The 16436-nt window shown below is 47.7% G+C and overlaps 1 protein-coding gene and 1 non-coding gene across 11 annotated transcripts in view; one reads left to right on the forward strand and one right to left on the reverse strand.

Annotated features, from left to right (window-relative positions):
* Positions 1–625: 625 nt before the first annotated feature.
* Positions 626–698, reverse strand: TRNAM-CAU. Its single transcript has one exon. It is a non-coding gene; the product is annotated as a tRNA-Met (tRNA).
* An 11946-nt stretch (positions 699–12644) lies between these two features.
* The window catches only part of ZNF322 (zinc finger protein 322), a 34941-nt gene continuing 31149 nt past the window's right edge, over positions 12645–16436 (forward strand). For 4 of the 10 annotated variants that reach the window (XR_006202351.1, XR_006202352.1, XM_042937571.1 and 1 more), the window contains exons 1-2: positions 12645–12924; positions 13802–13890. The gene's annotated coding sequence lies outside the window, so the exon portion shown is untranslated. Of the gene's footprint in view, positions 12925–12978; positions 13150–13588; positions 13671–13801; positions 13891–16053; positions 16164–16436 lie in introns of those variants that run through there. The other 6 variants (XM_042937570.1, XM_042937573.1, XM_042937569.1 and 3 more) reach the window with 5 other exon arrangements.

A 16436-nucleotide genomic window follows, 5' to 3' on the forward strand; every position in this document is an offset into this window, starting at 1 on the left:
GCCCCTTGCCGCGCGCTCCCCCGCGGTCCACGCGCAGTCGGTGGGAGTGCCCGGCAAGCCCTCGCCAGCTCCGCCGCGGGGGGAGCCAAACGCGGAAAAAAGGCAGAAAGACGCAACTGACTACGCTTCAAAGACGTCCGGGATCGCCCGGTCGTCTGCGCCCGTGACCCTGAGAACGGGAAAAGCAGCCGAGCGCCGTGCACCTCTGCGCCGGGACGCAGCCCTGCGGGCGGCCGATCGCGAGGCCGCGGGTCCCCACCGCGAGGGCGCCACAGGCCCGCGCGGCGATGTCGGGGGAGGGCAGCGCCCGCGGGTCCCCGCCCGTCCCGGCACGTGCCGCGGGCCGTCCCCGCCCGGTTTCTCGGGACACGCGGGCGCCCGAGCCTCACCCGTCCCCGGGCCCGCACCTCCGGGACGCAGCCGTGGGGTGCGGGTCGGATGGGGACCCGGGCGCTCGCTGTGCGAAAGCGCCGCATCTCAAGCGGCGCCCCCCTCTGGATTCAGGACGGGAGACGCTACGTCCCAGCTCTCCCAGGATGCTCCAACACCTCACCCCTAAAAGGGGGTTAAGGTTACCACCTGCGGTGAAAACGAGGGGGGGCGCACGCTTCCGCGCAAAAACACTTGCCCTCTCTGAGGCTCGAACTCAGGACCTTCAGATTATGAGACTGACGCGCTGCCCACTGCGCTAAGAAGGCGACGGGGACCAGGCTCCGGTTAGACCTTAAAAGAATCATCTGATTCCTGGAAACCATGATGTGCCCACCGAACACTTGTGTTTGACCTTTGGCGGGTGCTTTCCGTCTCCCTTTCTGTTGATCTGGATTGTCTTTCCCTCGGAGACGTGAATGAATTTTTGACCGTCCACAGTCTCCTCTGTTGGGAGTAGTAGGCTCACTAAGTAGTTGAATGAATACCTCCCGAATATGTCCATAGTCTACACTTTTCTGTCCGTTGAAATCTGCATTTCCACGTATGTCACCCGAGATACTCCCCTCGAAGCATCACAAACTGATTTTATGAGTCTCCATGTTTTCTCCAGGCAACCAAAAATTCTATTAAAGATCCTACTCACAGGAGGATGCCTGGCTGGCTCAGTGGGTAGAGCAGGGGACCCTTAATCTTGAGGGTCGTCCATTCAACCAACCTTAGTTCACAGCCTGCCATGGTCTTGGCACCTGGGTTCAAAATTCCCAAGGCAACCTTGGCCCTTTGTCCCTCCGATCCCCTCCAATCCACTTCAGATCATCCGTTCGCAAAGAGTGGTGGATAGATCCAGGGGATTCCTGAGACACTTTCAAGGTATGTGAGGCCAATAATGTTTTCATAACATCAAGGCTTTATTTGTTATGCAAAAAGCTGATGGTCCAAAAACAGTCGGTAAAACTGGTTCTGTCTATGGATTAAGCATCTAATATCAAGAGGTACCACTGACCCCTCGCTGTGTCCACAGCTGCCACATTCTCTGGGGACAAGTGTTTTCCTTAAGAATATCCTTGATGAAGCAGTAAAAAAAGTATATACTTTGATGGAACAGCATTTTCATTTGAAAGAATAAATAAGAAACAAAACTGTGACATAGTCAGCCATTTTCGCAAAAATCAAAGAAATCAGCCCGTACCAAAAAGAAACTCAAAGGCAATAACCGAGAGGCTTTGTCTGCAATGACGAGTTATTAGCTTTTAGGTGAAAATCAGCTTTTAGGAGACATCATGAACTTGCAGCTTCCCAACACCTACAGGCATTTCTGATGAGATTGGTGACAGTGTTAACGAATGTTCTTTTCTGTTGGATACTCTACACTGAAATGTTCCAACATTTGGAAAAGCGAGATATCTCAGTGGACCAATACGACCAAGTTGTTACCAAATCACGCATCCAAAGATAGCGAGAAGTCTTCAGATTCCGCATCACAGCCAACCCTACGGAAAGTACAACCTGTCGCGTTTTGGTATAAGGTCATCAGAGAAGAATGTCCAGGATTACCTGAAAAGGCTATTAAAATACTCTTTCCCTTTCTAACAACGTATCTGTATGATGCCAAACTTTCTTCATATGCTTATAGCATTTTGAATGTAGAAGCAGATATGAAAATCTGTCTTCCACTAAGCCAGTCATTAAGGAGAGTTAAAGAAAAACATATATGGTTATTTTTTCATGAAGCGTGACTCATGATAACACCTAATAGGTTGATTACGCTCATTTTAGAAAAAACCTAACAGATAAATACTTTTAAATTTGCCGTCTGAACTCTTAACATAGTAAATACTGATGGATATAATCCACAAAGAACGTTTGGTTTCACAATAATTTTTAAGAGCGTAAAGAGTCCTGGGGAACCTGGCTGGCTTAGTTCACACAGCACGTGACCTTGATCTCTGGGTTGTAAGTTCGAGCCCCATACTGGGTGTAGATATTACTTAAACATAAAATTCTCTAAAAAAAAAAAAAAAAAAAAAAAAAAGAGTAAAGAGTCCGGACACCAGAAAGCTTGAGGACCCTATGGTAGATTATTTCTATAAGACCTCCCTTAAACCTCCCTTCCTTGTCATCGCATCATTCATTCTACTCATTGAGAACCTGTTGTGTGCTGAGCACTGTCCTGGGGTTGGGGGTTTAGAGGGAACTGAGCAATCCTTGACCTCAGGAGCTGACAGGACAAAGGCCCAAATGTCATCATTCCAAAGATTAAATATATCTTCCCAAATACTCCATTTTGTTAACATAACCCTTCCGCTCTGTATTAGTCAGCTAGGGCTGCTGTAACAAAACACCACAGACCGCGGGGCTTAAACTGTGAGAAATTTTTCTCCCAGTCCTGGAGGCTAGATTGAGATCCAAGATTAAATCAGGGCGTCGGTGGGTTTGCCTTCTCCTCAGGTCCCCCTCCTTGACTTGTTGATGGCAGCCTTCTGTCTCCCGGGGTCTTTGAGCGTGGACGCGTCTGGTTTCTCTCCGTGTCCTAACCTCCTCTACTTAGAAGGACACGAGGCAGATTGGATCAGGGTCTACTCTAATGACCTCTCTAAAGGCCCTGTCTCCAAACACAGCCACCTTCTGAGGTACCAAGGACTAGGGTATGGACTCACTCTCGGCGTGGCCTAGAGAAATGACTGGCTCTGAGTCCTGGTTCTGAAGGTGGGTGTAAACCCCGGCCACTTGTTATCTACTTATTCACGCGGGTCCGTGCCAAGTTTACGGGATCCAGTGCCGATCCCGGGAAAAGGAGGAAGGGAGGTAACTCTACACCTGTTCTTGTTTCTACCTGCCTGCTTCCTTCCGCAGGAACCTCTATAGCATCCATGCCGCGTGGGTTCTGAGAATTTCTCTCTCCATATTTGGGTGAATCTCTCTCTCTTTTTTTTTTTTTTACTTAATTTAGGGAAGTCCCTTAATTCCTTTTTCAAAGTCTAGTCCAATATGCCTCTCTTACAAAACATCTCCTCCTCTACCCTACATCCTCTTCAGACTCTTTTCAGTTCTTGGCTTAGATGCTCGGGGGTGAGGGGGGCAAGGTGAAAGGAAGCAGGGAACTCTGGCCACAGCCACTTTCTACATTTCTGCACACAGCTCGATCGAAACTTGTATGGAAACCTAAAAGGAGAAAAGCAGCCCCACATGTTGGGATCTCAAAATACATAGCGCAAACACAAACAGGGAACTGCGGGTAACAGGCCAGGAATTACCTGCTCTCTGCTCTGGTTTAAAACAGTTTTTACACTGTGGCATGTGAGAGACAGATAAGTGGCAGCGACCGGCCAGAACAAGATATCGTTCCAAAGCTACAAGAACCGCGCAATTCGCGGCTCATACACAGAATGCTTTTGTTGTCGCGGGGAAGGAGGCAGGCTTCGTCCATGTGCAGCAGAGGTCGTTCTAACAGGTGGCAGGCCACCTTCCTGAGCTCTGAATGTCTGCAAAGACCCACAGAAAGTGGCCCTTGGCCTTGCTTTCCGATGGTGGCCCCTGGCAGCCTCCCAGGAGGACCCGTTTTCTGCTGACGGTACGGCGGCCAGCCCGCAGCCTGGTCCTTTGGCCCTTCCAACTACTGTATCAGTGTGCTTGTCCACATGTTTAAACCATTTCTTAAAACTGGTTTCACTGACGGCCAGCGGAACCCTGCCTGCGGCGATCCCCGGATCCAGGGGAAGCCTCGGTGTCAGGAAAAGGCTTGGCCGCCTGGCGACTTGCCTCTTCTTGGGACTACGCACCTTCCCGGCACACCCTTGCAGGTTCCATATCAATAACACCTCCAGACCTACCCTTGCCTTAAATACGCAATTCCAGGGGTCCTTTCTCGTGAACACATCTCCCCACACATTGTTTAACACCAGAAAACATGTTTACGAGAGGCTAGGACCTTACATCGCCACAACTGGTACTTAGAAATAGAACTTAAATAAGTTTATCCATTTTGGGGCGCCTGGGTGGCTCAGTTGGTCAGGCATCTGCCTTTTGATTTCGACTCAGGTCACGACCTCATGGTTCATAAAAATAAATAAATAAAGTTCATCCATCTTGAAAGAGAGAGCGAGAGGAAGCATGCGGGCAGGGGAGGGGCAGAGAGAGAGAGAGAGAGAGAGAGACACAGAATCCCAAGTAGGCTCCTTACTGCCAGTGCAAAGCCCAACGTGGGGCTCCGTCTCACAAACTGTAAGATCTGACCTGAGCCGAAATCAAGAGTCAGACACTTAACTGACTGAGCCACCAGGCGCCCCACACAATAAATATAATTAATATCTATTTCCATACATAGTTACATTTTTTTCTTGCGATGAGGACGTTTAAGATCTACTCTCGTAGCAATTTTCAAATGTAAAATACAGTATTATTAACTATAGTCACCATGGTGTACCTTACATCCCCATGACGTATTTGTTTTATAACTGGCAGTTAGTACCTTTTGACCCCCTCCACCCATTTTGCCCCCCCCCACCCCCATCCTCGCTCCCATTAAAGAATGCTTTTGGGGGCGCCTGGGTGGCTCAGTGGGTTAAGCGGCTGACTTCGGCTCAGGTCATGATGTCACAGTTCGTGGGTTCGAGCCCCGCGTCGGGCTCTGTGCTGACAGCTCGGAGCCTGGAGCCTGCTTTGGATTCTGTGTCTTCCTCTCTGTCCCTCCTCCACCCCTGCTCTGTCTCTCTCTCTCTCTCTCTCTCAAAATCAAATACACATTTTAAGAATTTTTAAAAAGGGATGCTTTTTATTGTATTTGCCAGTTCTAAATAAAAATGATACAATGTTTACACCCATGCTCAGAAATTGAAAACGTCAAGTGGTTTATGTTCCGAGCATTGCTGGACCTACCGCGTGCGTTTGCGTTACCCCCACGGGGAGCTGCCTCTCAGATCCGCGAGGTGTCCTTGGATAGTGTGATAAAGTCATAATAATACCAAAACTAATTAAGGGACAGTCATGTAACTTTACCAATTGGCCCTCTCCGAACTCTGTGATAAGGATGTGACCTCCCCTGGGATATAACAATATAGAACATACCGTTATGTTTTATCATTTTATTTCCATTCACTGGGACGCATATTCTTCCTCCCTCCGTAGGAAGACCTAAGTCGTTTCGTGCCTTCTCCCAAGTAATACAGTCTCAGTCCCAAAGTTAAACGCTGAGCTCCATGTAACACCCTAAAATTCATACTTGAAATAAAGGTCATACTTCTCCCTGCCCCCAATGCAGCTGTTGAGTGCTGGCCCCTTGGATAGTTGCTAGGGAAAATGTTTCCTCTCTCTTTCCTCCTGCTTCTCTCCCCCTGAGTTGCTTTCATTTCTCCACTAGGGCCCATTTAAAGGAGCGTTAAGTTGATCCCACGCCAATGCTCTCTCTCTCTCTCTCTCTCTCTCTCTCTCCCACCTCCCGCATGTGTTCTGTGGGAAATGTCCATGCCTGGTTGGCCTTGAAGCTCTAAAACTACAGGCCAATCTCGCCGAAGAATCAACTTCAGGCAGTCAAGCCGCCCATCTGTTGCCTTAATATTCCCCTGGCCTCCTCCACCGTGTCCCCCGTATTTTGGTGCCATTGACTGGCCTTGTTGACGCCGCTCTTGTGAAGATTTAGGAAGAGGGAAGGAGCGCCTCAGTTTAAACCCTTGTGTGGGGGAGTGTGCAGAAATAATGGCACACCCACAGCTCACTCCCAAACCCTTTTCGTGAATTCTGTGTCAACTGCCTTTGCTTCGTGCTAAGAGTTGCCCTCCTGACCCGGCTCAGGATGTGACGCCACTGGTTGGGCTTCTGCCTCCCTAGACGCCCTCCTCGTGCCGATCAGACTTTAACACCGTGTGCTGAGCTGCTCTCATCTCACCGGGGCTCCAACACCATGTTTTGGGCCCCGTTCCTAAGCGGATGCCTCCTGCATTATGCTTGGGGTAAACAATCCGCAGCAAGGGGTGTCCGCATCCCGCCTGGGATCCAACACTCCGTGTCACCTCCCAACATGGATACTTTCTTCACCTGGGAAAGTCCGGGACACCACAGCTCCCCAGTCCGAACTTGGTCTGACATACCTAATGACTGTACAATTAAATTCTTCAGGAAGGAAAAGTAAAGGGAAATGGAATGGAAGAAAAGACGAAGGCAAAAGAGGGAGAGTAGGATGAGAACTTTTTTTTTTTAATTGAAGCATAGCTGACATACAATATTATATTTGTTTCATGTATACATCATAGTGATTTGACATCAACAAAATGAAAATTCAACCTGCTGAATAGGAGAAGATATTTGCAAATGATAAATCCAATAAGGGGCTATTATCCAAAAATATAGAAAGAATGTATAGAGCTCACCACCAAAAAATATTAATAATAATCCGATTAAAAATGGGCAGAGGACCTGAATAGACACTCTTCCAAAGAAGTCGTACAGATGGTCAACAGACACATGAAAAGATGCTCAACATCGCTCATCATCAGGGAAATACAAATCAAAACCACAATGAAATACCACTTCACACCTGTCACAATGGCTAGAATCAAAAAGACAAGAAATAACGAATGTAAGGGAAGACTGGGGATAAAGGACCCCTCGGGCACTGTTGGTGGGAATGCAAACTGGTACAGCCACTGTGGAAAACAGGATGGACGTTCCTCAAAAAATTAAAAATAGAACTACCATAGGATCCGGTAATTCCGCCACTGTGTATTCACCCAAAGAAAACAAAAATACTAATTGGAGAAGATACATGCACCCCTACATTTACTGCCGTAAGACTTGTAATAGCCAAGATATGGAAGCAGCCCACGTGTCCATTGACGGACGAATGGATAAAGAGGATGTGGTGTATAGATATAGATCTAGGAACATCACTCAGTCGTGAAGAAGAACAAGACCTTGCCACTTATGACAACACGGATGGACCTGGATGGTATCATGTTATGTGAAATACGTCAGACATAAAAAGACAAATGCCGTATCATTTCACTCATATGTGGAATCTAAAGAATAAGACAAAAGGACAAACAAACAAACAAACAAGCAGAAACAGATACATAAATATAAGAAGCAAACAAACTTATGGTTGACAGAAAGAGGGGGCTGGGGGGGGGGTGAGCAAAAAGGGTGAAAGAGAGTGGGCGATGCAGGCTTCCAGTCAGAGAATGAGTAAGTCACAGGGATCAAAGGTACAGACGGCATAGGGAATACAGTCCATGGTATTACGACAGTGTTGGGTGTTGACGGACGGAGCTATGCTCGGGTGAGCACAGCCCAACAGAGAGAGATGTTGAGTCACTATGCTGAGCACCCGAAACTAATGCAAGGTTGTGTGTCAAATACGTTTCAATTCAAGAAATCTGAATTGATTAATTAAAATTAAAATGGGCAAAGGATTCAAATAAAAACTTATCTAAAGAAGATGTACAGGGGCGCCTGGGTGGCTCAGTTGGTTAAGCATCTAACTTCAGCTCAGGTCATGCTCTCATAGTTGGCGGGCGTGTGCCCGCGTTGCGCTCTGTGTTGACAGCTCAGAGCCTGGACAGCTAAAGAGACTGTGTCCCTCCCTCTCTCTCTGCCCCTCCCCTGCTCATGCTCGCTCTCTCTCTCTCTCTCTCTCAAAAATAAACATTTAAAAAAAAAGATGGCCAGTAAGCGCATGAAAAAATGTTCATCATTACTCATCAGAGAAATGCAAAACAAAACTACAATGAGATATCGCTTCATACCTGCTAGGATGGCTAGAATTAAAAAGAAAAGGGAAATAACTGTTGGCAAAGATGTGGAGAAATTGGGACCCTCGTGTAATGCCAGTGGGAATGTAAAATGTAAATTGCTGTGTAAAACAGATGACTTCCTCAAAAAGCTAAACATAGAATCACTGTATCAGCTAGCAATTCTCCTCCTGGGTATATACCCAAAATAATTGAGAATAGAGACCCACTCAGATGCTTGTATTTCAATGTGCATTGCAGCACTGTTCACAATAGCCAAAAGGTAGAAATGACACAAATGGCCATCAACAGATGAATGGGTAAACCAAATGTGGTGTGTATCATATATACATACATATATATATATATATATATGTGTATATATATATATATATACATATACATATATATATGAGATACATATACATATACATTTATATATGTGTATATATATATGATAGTATCCAGTCATAAAATGGAAGTTTTCATACATGCTAAAACATGGATGAACCTCAAAAAGTGAAATAAGTGAAATAAGCCAGATACCAAAGTATAAATATTATATGCATCCACTTATATGAAATGCCTAGAATAGGCAAATTCACAGAAACAGAAAATGGATTTGAGGATATGAGGAGTTAGGGGAAGACAGGTATGAATGGGTTGAGTTTCTAGTTGGGTGCTGGATAAAGATTTGGAAATAGTGATGGCTGGAGAACATTGTAAATGTAATTAATGGTTTTAAATTGTACACTTAAGAGTGGTTAAAATGGTGTGTTTTATGTTATGCACATTTTACCACACGAAATTTTTTTAAGAAGAAAAAGAACTTTGGTTTTTTGACAACATCCCCAACATGATGAAATTAGTCAACACTGGGGAAAAAAAGAATTCTGCAGTGGCAAATGGCAGACTCCAAATCATTGCCTGAAAATTACTTAAAACCAGCTGTTTTTTACATAATCCACTTGAAACACGGGGAAGGAAAGACAGGGTGGTGGTCTGGTGGTTTCTTCTCCCAACCCCACTGATCCCAGCTGTATCCTAAACTTGGGCTCGTACGTTTATTTTACAGTCCGCCTTCTGAAATAATTGTACTGTACGGGCACTCAACTGGGGGGAAGGGGCAAAAATCACAGGGATATCGAGGTTTAGAAACATTGTGTAGGTGTACATGGGGTTGTACAGAAGGTTTCCCTTACTCATTGGAGATGAGAATGAGGCCCTTTTTTTAAACCTCCTTCTTATCCACATTTGAACCTAACTCCACAAGAGTAGTGGACAGACGCAGTGGAACAGACACTTCTATAGGAATAGAACTCAGGCTTCTCCCTGAAGGAAGCCACGAGCATAACCACACACACGCATGCAAAACACACAAAGCACACACAGCACACCTCTCCGTGCAAAATGAACAAACCTTTTGGAATCTCTAAAAGTAAGAAAGCGAGTTTTCTTTGAGCCCAGCTTAGGGACAGCTGCCGGGGAAACCTGTTCTTCGTGGGGAAGAAAATGTTCCGGAGAATGAACGGTCTTTACAAGGCGATATGCTCTCTTTTCCATCTTGTAAGAGCTCAAAAGATTGTAGACTAGCCCAGAGGCGGGAATCACGTGTGTCGTCGCCACGGAGTGGAGCCGAGCGAGCAGGAGCGCTGACCGCATCTCCAGGACAAGACGGTTTCCTTACACTACTCATCCACGGAGGGAGGACACGATGCACGGTGGCCATAAACTAGGCTTCGGCTGTGAACAAAGCTTATGAACAGTCACACTAACTTAGAAACTTACAGTGGCTTCCCCTCGGGGCACCTGGCTGGCGCAGTGGGAGAGGAGCATGCGCCCGAAAGCATCAAGAACACGTCGGGAGCGTGAGCTCCGGCTTCCCCTTCCTGAAGAGCTCGCAGTGCTCGAGGCCAGCGGCTTTGCTGAACCTCGCCTGGTGCCCATGAACGCGGCCGACCCAGGCAGCTGCTTCCGCTGGCCACTGGCCATCTCGACCTCTGCAGTCCGCTCCAGGCCCTCTTTTCTGTATGGTTTCACAACAAGTAGACAAAAACGGGACCCTCGAATATGCCACCTGTGACTTTGAGGCACCTGTTCATCTTCCTCTTGCTTGGGTGTGCTTCAGTGAGAAAACCTGAGAAGCCCTAGGAAATCAAGAGATCAGCCAAGCTATCCTGTTGGAATTGTTCAGCCATTAACATGGTGACTTTTTAAAATAGGCTGTTGGTTGTTATCTTTGGATTCGAACAAACAGAAGATACTTTTGTGAGAACATAACTCTGCTGAATCAGGGTTTTGGTGAATGACTCGTAGAACAAGTTGGAAACCCGATGCATAGGGTACCTGTAGCTAGTTGGGATTCCTCCCTCCAAACCCGAAAAGGGTTTCTCAACAAGACCGAGGCAATGCAGGTGTATTTTCCTTCCTCTGATTTGCCTTCTCTGCTTAAAGGATCATCCCTCCCCAGTATTTCAGACCCCAGGCCCTCGTATCTCCTGCGAGGCCTCAGATATCCCTCTCCTGAATCTTCATTCTGTTGACATTTTTCCTTTAGCAACATGTTCCAATCTCTTTCACCCTGGGGCTGTAGGACCTTCTCCCTGTGGGCGTCGGATGTTCTACAGTAGAAATGGCCTTTCATTGTTCATTTTTATAGCCCAGCTTCTGGAAAGAATGATACAGCTTGTGTCCCCTTCTTCCCTTTCCGTCACACTCCACAGACGCAGAAAGCCAGACTGCCAGGGCTTCAATCCCATTTTGCCACTTACCGGCAGCATGATCTTGTACGAAACACTTAACTTCCTCGTACTTCACGTCCCTCATCTGTAAGATGGGGTTGTTGTGACGATTAAACAGCATAGGGTTCTCGGATGACTGCGTTAGTACACATGAAGAGCTTATAACATGCCCAGAACATAGGAATTCTCAACTGACCTCTACGGTATGTGACATTGCCGTCCCCAACCTTTTGACTGAAACTCTCCTCCCTTGGTTGCCCTAGATTATGTCACTTCTGCCTCTACTAGACCACTTACGACAGCTGCTGTCTCCGTGCTAGGTGTGAGCCATTAGAGGAATGGGACTGGGTCTCATCGGCCTTTAAATTCCTAACAGCCACTGTGCAGGCACATGAATTGGTAGTGCTCCATAAGCATTTGCTGAATGAATGGCACAAGAAATAAAATGAGCACTCTGGGCCAGTGTCTCTTGAAAGAAAAGGCTGAAGAGTTCAGCACTTAATGAGACCTTCTCACATGCAGTGTGGGGATCAGAACCATTTGCTTGATTTCTATTCCAGAATATCTCCACAATACACTCAACCACTGCTGAGGTAGCCTTCTAAGCATAGTCAGCGCAAGCACAGGCCCTGGGATCAGACTGTTCATCTTTCAGCCTCATCAGTTACCAAACGTGTGCTCTCGGGCAAGTTACTCAATCTCTGTGCGCACCAGTTTCCTCCTAAGATAAATCATCATCATAATACACATCTCATAGAATTTTTGTGACAGGTTAATGGGATAACACAGGGGAAGTGTTTAGAACACGGTCTGGAACGTACCACCTACTCAACTTAAAAATTAGTATTTCCAACATAAAGACGACTCCCGGTAGAGCATTTTGGCCTTGCTCAGTTTTCATTACAAGCAAATATGAAACGAAAATAAACCGCAGCTCCCCCGGAGAATCCCAGAATTAGCAACATGATTCGCTAATCTTGAACGCGTGACTGGTAAACCCTGAGGATGTTCTCACGGCTCCCGGCCCCCAGTACTTTGCTCACAACCGAAGTCCTTGGTTACACCGCCAAGGACTCTTTGCTGAGAGCTTCTTAAAAACTTTTGCTCACTCAACAACCGAGCAGGGAAAGCAGATCTTCCTCGGAAGGAAATCTCCATTCTGCTCGAACCCAAACACAAGGGATTAGCCTTAGCGGATTCCAGCCTAGGGCTGGGGACCCCGCTGGCATCAGAGAAGTCCTAGCCTCCTCCGCTGCAGCTGTCTCCACCTACGCACGACCACCACCACCCCTCTGAAAGCGTTTCATCCAGCTCGCGGGCCACATCCTCTGTGACCGAGCGCTTCCGCTGCGCTGCGGGCTCCTCCATTTCTCCCAGGTCCTTCGGGGTGTTTTTCGCGGGGTCCGCACTCGTCTCCGTGAAGCTACTCCTAGCTCGAGTCCTCCTTTAACTGCCTTGAGGAAAGGGCACGGAAATCAGACACTGTCATTTAAACAACGTCGTTTCCTCTTAGACCAGGTGGCCGCGGAGCACCCACCTCCCCCCTCAGCCCAGGACCCCAAGCCTCCGAGGAACTCTCCATTTCCTGGCCAGCTCCGCCCGGAACCGCCGAGGGCCCGCAGCGCAGGCGCCCCGGGGCCCCGCCCCGCTACACGGGCTCAGCCCCCATTGGCCCAGAGGCTGGGGGCGGGACGCCCCAGCCGCCGAAGCAGGGGTGATCATGTGACTCGCGGGGGCGGGGCTGCGCCGGCCGCTTCCCAGCCTGGCTGAAAGGGCTCGCGTAGCCGGCCCTGTCGGCCCTTAAAGCGGTCAGTGGGCGGCCTGGCCCCGGCTCCCCTCCCGAGCCGCGCAAAGGGAGCTGCTCCCGGCTCTCGTCCGCCCCCCAGGTTTGCTTTCCTTCCCTTCCCGAAGGTGGGCCCCGAGGTCCACTGCCGCGGAGGCTGCGGCCGCCGGGAAGCCCAGAGCCGAGTGTCCGGAGACTAACCGGAAGTGCGGTCCCAGGCGGAGGGGCGGTGCCGGCGGCTGCCGGGGTAAGCGCGGCCCGCGGGGCCTGGGAGGGGCGCGGCCGCGGGGCCCGGGGGGAGTGGGAGGGGGGCGGCGGGACCAGAAAGCAGCCCCCGCCGCCTCGCCGGCCCCCGGCCTCCGCAGGGCAAGAGCAGCCTCTGCTACTCGCCGCCGAGCGGGGTCTGTGACCCCCAGCCACCCGACGGCGGACCGAAAGACGGTCAATGAAAAGTTGAAAGAAGAGAAGCTCGGTACGGTCGCTCCGGGAGATAATAGTAAATATTAATTACCAGGCACTTTTCTAAGCGATCTGTATCTCTTCCTACGGGGGGGGGGGGAAACCGAAGGACCTTGAACGAAGTCCACCCCCTCCCCCAGCATCTTAAAGGTAAAGATTAGTTATATTGCACTCAAATGTGCAGAAGAACAGAACCATCTGGTGTTCAACCACCTTATAACTATTCTTGGAAAGCTACATTGTATATAAAATGGTACCGTACACACTTGTCAACTACGTCTTGGCGTGTAGAGTGGTTAGAAGAATGGGTCCTTGACCTCAGAAGTTGAGGTAATGCAAACAAAAGATAATTAGCAGAAAGAAAAATTTAAACAAACAAGTGAAACAGGACTCAGGGCTTTCTTCAGTTAAAGTTAGTCATTGTCCAGAAGGATTCTTGGTGTTTTGTCTAGAGCTGGTTGGGAAGGACCTGATGGCCGTCAGCAGCAGGTGCCTCTTGGAGGAGAAACAAAATGTAAGCAAATGTGGGAAGAGGTAAGATGTGGTTGAAGGATGCTGACCAGACTGGGGAGTAAATGGGAGCAATATTTAGATGGCCAGCTCCAGAAAAAATACAAATTTCACCAAAAAACTATACATTTCTGCATTATTGATTTTTCCTCCAGGAGAGGGCAGAATTGCGTGCCGTGAATACTTATGGACCAGAGACCTTTTGAAGCCAGAAGGAACACTGTCTCGAGTCTTTGTCGTTACGGTAAGTGGCATACCAGGTTGCGTGTTTCTAGATAAATGTGGATTTGGGAGGGGGAAGGAGAGGTGGGACTGAGGGCCTGCCTAGGAGTGGGAGAAGATAACATGAAAAAGGGACTGATACTCTCTTAGCTCCTGAAATAGCAAAGTGATAAAACTGGATCCTATTCTACTAACTTGAATGTATTTTCTACTTCTTTCCAACATGGATACTCGCAACAGGCTTGTAGTAATTGCTTCTTGGTTGATTTGCGGCCCAGAACAGGCAGTATGCTCAGTGCTTGGGCAGACTCCGTAGTTAAAAGATCGAAATTTAAATCGTGGCTCTTCTGCTTACTAGCTGTGAGTTCTTGGGTAATTATTTAACTGCCCTAAGCATCAGGTTTTCTATCTGTTAGGTGCAAATATTGGTATTAATACCTATTTTATAGAGTTCTTGGGAAGATTAAATGAGACAGTCCGTGCCATCAATTAAAAATAAATGAAGGGGGGGAATCGACGGGGGGCTCAGTCAGTTGAGCGTCCGACTCTTGATTTTGGCTCAGGTCATGATCTCACAGTTCTGTGAGTTTGAGCTCTGAGTCTGGCTCTGCTTGGGATTCTCTCTCTCTCCCTCTTTCTGCCCCCTCCCGTATCTCTCTCAAAATAAATAAATAAGCTTTAAAAAAGTAAAAGAAAGGGGACAATCCCTAGCCTCAGGCCTGATACAGTTGGCATTACCTGTTTTTTAGATTAATCTTCTGTCACCTTTGTCTGTTTGTCCCATGCATCCTTAACGTTGCACTTGGAAGTTCTAAACTCAGTTTCTCTGCCTGGACTTTTATTGCCTGCCTGCTTACTCTGCACACTGTGACTCTACCGATGGAAGAGAGAACCAGTGTCTTGCTAGGGTGAGATAAGAGAAACCTCTTGGAAGAGGGTACCCTGAAGCTAAGACTTGCAGGATATGTTTGAGTTTGCCGAGTGGACCAGCCAGGGCTGCTAGCCTAGCCAGTTGCATTGCCCTGGGGGTTCTGAGAATTATGACGGCCCTTTTTTTTGTCGTGCCGTTTGGTCATAGGTTTCATTCAACGGCGTATCCTAGATCCTGGGGATATTGCAGGGGACAATAGACTAAGGCCTAACCCTAATGGAAGTTATATTCTAGTAGGAGGGAGAAACAAATGAACAGGTATAAAATATATTCCACATCGTTGGATGGGAAGTGCTATTAGAGAAATGGAACAGGATAAGAGGACCCCGCTATCTCACATAAAGTAGTCCAGGGGGTGCCTCCTTTTGAGGAGTTAATGTTCAGAGACTGGAATCAAATAAGGAAGCAAGCTACTTGGGGGGAGAGCATTCTAGGCAGAAGGAACAAGTGCCAGGCTCGCGAGGCTGACGGTAGGCAGGGGTGCCACAGGACGTAGAACAGCGAAAACCAGGCTTTATTCTGAGTGTGCTACGAAACCATTGAAACATCTTGGAGCTCAGGAAGTTTGGACAACTAGACTGTATTTTGTCTTCTAGGTGCTGACATCCAAAAGACTGAGATGCGAATAAGAAAATGATTTCCTTATGTTTTAAGTTTTTTCTTCTTGGTGCCCCTCGTTTTATTGGCTACTTAGGGCAGATAGGCTACCCTGGCCTGATAAGTCGGGAATACTCTGATTTCACTTACCAGGCTATGACCAGACTCAGAATTCTCTGTTTCCACTCTGCTCCCCTTTTGACCTTAGCAGTCATACTGCAGTAATACACATTTTATTTTATCTTTTTAATGTTTGTTTATTTTTGAGAGTGAGAGAGACAGAGAACGAGCAGGGGAGGGGCAGAGAGAGAGGGAGACACAGAATCAGAAGCAAGCTCCAGGCTCTGAGCTGTCAGCATAGAGCCTGATGCGGGGCTCGAGCTCTTGAACCGTGAGATCACAACCTGAGCTGAAGTTGGACGCTTAACCGACGGAGGTACAGGCGCCCCACACAGCTTAAAAGACAGAACGTTCAGGGGCACCTGAGTTATTGTTTATGATTTAGCTAATTAAGTTTAAATGGGCTTTGAACAAGGCTTTGCACAAGAGACAGACACGGAGGATAGACTCGATAAATATTCGGGTTTTCATGTGTGTGAAGATGGAATGAAGAAAATAATAGAGCCTGTCATTCATCGAGCATCCCTTGATTCTCAGGCATGGAGCTGGGTCCTTAGTGGCAGCGTCTCGGTTGTCATGGCAGCTGCTTACGGCAGGCCATGGTACCTTACGTATTTTATCACAGGGGAAATGGAAGCAGAAGGAAGGTAAGTACTTTCCTTACCCGGGTTCCTGTGTCTACAGGGGAGCCCAGTGGGAATTTGAACCAAAACCTGATTCCAGAACTTGAACGTTCAATGTTAGCACAATATATCAACTCGCTGCTACCGTGTTCTTTAAAAAACAAACTGAAATATCTGTTAATTTGGAAATAATTTCAGACTGACACAAAAGTTGCAAAATCATACAGAGTAGTCCTGTACCCTTTGCCCAGCAGTCCTAAATGTTACCGTTGTACTGTGTTTGCGTTACGATTCTGT

The sequence above is a fragment of the Panthera leo genome, chromosome B2 (genome assembly GCF_018350215.1).
Source record: "Panthera leo isolate Ple1 chromosome B2, P.leo_Ple1_pat1.1, whole genome shotgun sequence".
Classification (NCBI taxonomy): domain Eukaryota; kingdom Metazoa; phylum Chordata; class Mammalia; order Carnivora; family Felidae; genus Panthera; species Panthera leo.